Genomic DNA, 3,748 nt, shown 5'->3' with positions numbered 1-3,748 from the left:
AGGTTGACTTTCAAGCAGATAAGTTGACGCCATAGGAGAGAATTTATATGCAAACAGGTCATTTATATTTGTAACTCGTTCATAAATGTGGATTATGTCGTACTTCTTATTTTACTTTGACGTTTTAGGGTCACCGTAACGATGTAAAATCACAGCGACACGCCGTCGCTGTGCGTTAGCGTCGACATTCCACCTGTCATCCTACAGTTTAATCTCCATGGGAGTAGAACCTATAACCACAACAAAAGCACAATGAGAGCTCTCCTAAATGCCATTCTGACAATCTGACAGCTGAGACATTTTGCTACTTCTATTACTGCTGACTTTACATATTGTCAATGCTAACACTGAGTGTACCTTTGTTTCAGCAGTGATTATTATAAAAGTCTTCTTTCTAGCGTTTCTTGGCATCGTGTGTCTAACTGTCAAACACATCAAACATACTTTATTAAATGCCATTTGAAGGGTATTGAAACCATGCCAGCTTTGTCACTCAACTAAGATTAGTGCAGGTAGCTCCTGAACTGTCTATACAGTACGTAAAAACAACCTCATTTACAATCTAGAGAACAAAAGCACAGAAGAACACACTTCTGTTCTCTAATGTGGTCTAAAGGACTCCTGAATCTAAAGCCTGCACGTCTCAGAGCTTCTGCAGGTCACCTTGTCTCTTCTAAAACAATTACAGAGGACGAGAGCATCCAAAATGTGTGTCTGTGTTGTATTCTTCTCTTTCATCTCTCTAAGCAGGACCGTGGACCAGCCTCAGGTTTGGATGTTTGGATCTTCGTCCTCCAAGAAATTAAAGTTTTCCTCTTGTGCGTCTTGTTCTCTGTGTTTGTCGCCTCCGTGGTGAAGCAGTGGTCATGTAGCTCGAGTCTTACATGCTTTGTTGGATTTTGCTCATCGTTTCTCACACACCAAGAAGTTGAGCAAAAACTGAACCTGAATGAAATTCGGCTACTGTCCTCTTTGAAGCTGTGCAGCAATAGTCCAGTGCTTCCAGTGCTTCCAGTAACGCTTTGAACAGGTCAAGCACCGTCTGCAACACGCGAAGCATCGCCTCCAGGTTGTCAAAAGGTCGACCCTTCAACCTGAATTCCATTTTTAGAGAGGAGGAACTGTAGAAGTCACAGGGAACCAAAGCTTGCAGGTAGTAACCAGCAGTTGGGGAGTGATGATTGTGTTTGGTTGTCATGATGGAGCCCTCAGCTGCCCTTGTGTCACAGTTCAGATCATCTCCCTCAAACACAATCAGGACTGGAGAGACTCATTTATTGTGCAAAACAATGAGCATCTTCTCACTGCTGTCCTCATGCAGCTTCTCTAAACTCGCAGATTGCTTCTTCCTCCTCTCATCACCAGTGATTGGTCTAAACATGATCACAAATCTCCAAAGAACAATGAACAAAGGGTCCTTCTGCAAAACCTGCTGAAGCAAAGCTGCCCCTGATGTGTGCTAAACAGAGTCTTAAGAGGAGAAGCTTGTCTGTAAAAATCAACAGATCAGTGAGTTTAGAAAGAGGAAGGTGGGTGGTATGATCAAACCAGCGACGCAGAGGGCCGAGTGTGTCGCTGCGTCCGGTTAAAATAAAAGGTCCACAGAATAAGAAGAGCTGAAACGATTGCCGGGAAAGATGAAACAATCCAGGGAGTGAAAACAAAGGCGGCGGCGGCGGCGAGCGTTAAGCTGCTGTAATGTGGACGGACAGCTTCATCAGCTTGTGTCAGCCTCCTCCGCTCCCACTCTTGATCATCTGTGAGGATTATTAGTTAATTTCACTTAAGGTAAAAGTTCAGGCTCCAAAAAAACATGTTTTTCAGGAGGTTTTGGCACAAAGAGGTTGGACGGAGTTGAACCAGAAGTATTTGTGCTTTCCTTTAACCAACGCGGCGCTACGAGAGAGAATGGAAAAGAGCTGATATGACTGGTGACATGAAGGCGTCGTCCCTGAAGCTACCACCCGGAAGAGCTCCAACAATAGTCGAAATCAGAAAAATGTAGACGATTACGTTGGACACAAGGCTGGATGTTTTAGCCGACGACACAAAAACTCAACAGGCGTAGCTCGCCGTGTTTGAACCGCCCGGCCTCGTCTCTGCCCTGCAGCGATACAGTTTCTGTTTGACGCACACCAGCTCTCTTTCTCTGACCTTCAGAGATCCACACTGAACCCAAACAAGTGGCCACAGTATCGCATCATTTCTTATCGGCTGTGTGTCACCCCCCGACGTCATCCTGTTTGGGTCGCTCAGCCTCCACATTACACACAAACATTCCAACACATTTCCATGTGTGTTCGTCACGGGGGATTTCTACCATCTACACATTGGGAGAAGAACGGCACAGGAGGAATTCTGCTGATGCGTTATTTTCCTCGTCAGACACATAGAAGCCTCGGTGTCGCCCGCGATCAGCTTCCTTTGCCCTGCAGCTCCAGCAGATAAAGACAATCCTGGTCCTGTGTGACTCTGTGACCCTGCAGGCCCAGAGGATTGTTGCACTGAGTTGCCCAATATTTCACCACAGAGCGGCAGATTTACATTCTCCCCCCCCCAAAGATAAACAGTGAGGAACAAGTGGTACCAACAGGCCACTGGCAGCACAGTAATTATGTGTAATTTACTACACGAGGCTGGCGTGGCAGCTAATGGTAGCCAGACAACGGGGCTATGTCGGCCAAACAGGCTGATAATGAAAGTGTCCGCTCACATGTCAACAGGATCAGGACCGGTTCTGTTTGGAAACAAACGTCCAAGTGCATGAAGACAGAAACAGAGGTGGACGCAGGACATCAGGAAGTAGATTCATTGCACCAGAACCTTCAATGGTTCCTCACCTCATTGTATAAATGATGAAGTCAGACTCAGCTCAACGCCGACGTGTCATGTATATGAACAGTGTGACTTCAATGCACAACAGCTAAAGGTTCTGTGTGCGGCATTCAGAACCGCTGGACAGAGCAGCAGCAACTAAAAACAACCTGACAAATCAGCCACACTTCCCAAAAAGTTTGTGTACACGAGAACCGTCTAAAAATAATCCAGCCACAAATATTAGCTTAAACCAACACTGTGAAGCACATTGAATGGATGTAGTTCTTGTAGTTGATGGACTGGAGCAGGACGAGACCTGCAAGACAGCAGCAAGCATCAACATGAAACAAGTGCACAGACGTTTGGTAAATGACAGAAATCAAATACTTTTTTTCTAAATTCTTACAGTACTTTGGTATTTTTATGGCGCCAGCTGAGCGTTGGACTGCACTGTTGCTTTCCCAGTGTGGTGTGGAAGCTCATTCTTGGTGTGCAGGAGGTCCGGTAGCTTCAATAGGAGGGACTTAGATGCACAAACATGCTTTAACACTCGCTTGCAGCCAGATGGAGGGTAACTTAGTTTTCTGCTTTCTCCGCTGCACCTCCACACAGCAGATGGTTGTTTGCTGCTATATTGTGTTTAAGTTCAAAACCTTGCACATGTCACCGTTAAATTAGCAAAAATCCAAACAGACTAACTGGACTGCAGCTTTGTTCACTTCTCAGAGAGCCTCTGTTCACCTTCAGGCTTCTTCAGGTTCAAGTCCGGATGCAGAATGTAGCGGGAAGGCGTGAAATCCAAGCCGTGCACAGCGGCTCCTCCAGAGGCATTTGGCGATTAAATCCACTGAAATCGTTGCTCGAAAGAACTCGATTTGCTGCTTTTGCTCTCGGAGACGTGCAGGTTTGTGCACTGCTGAGGTGCAACACA

Source organism: Stegastes partitus, unplaced genomic scaffold (assembly GCF_000690725.1).
Source record: "Stegastes partitus isolate 25-593 unplaced genomic scaffold, Stegastes_partitus-1.0.2 Scaffold518, whole genome shotgun sequence".
NCBI lineage: Eukaryota > Metazoa > Chordata > Actinopteri > Pomacentridae > Stegastes > Stegastes partitus.
Note: the sequence above shows the minus strand (reverse complement) of the source record.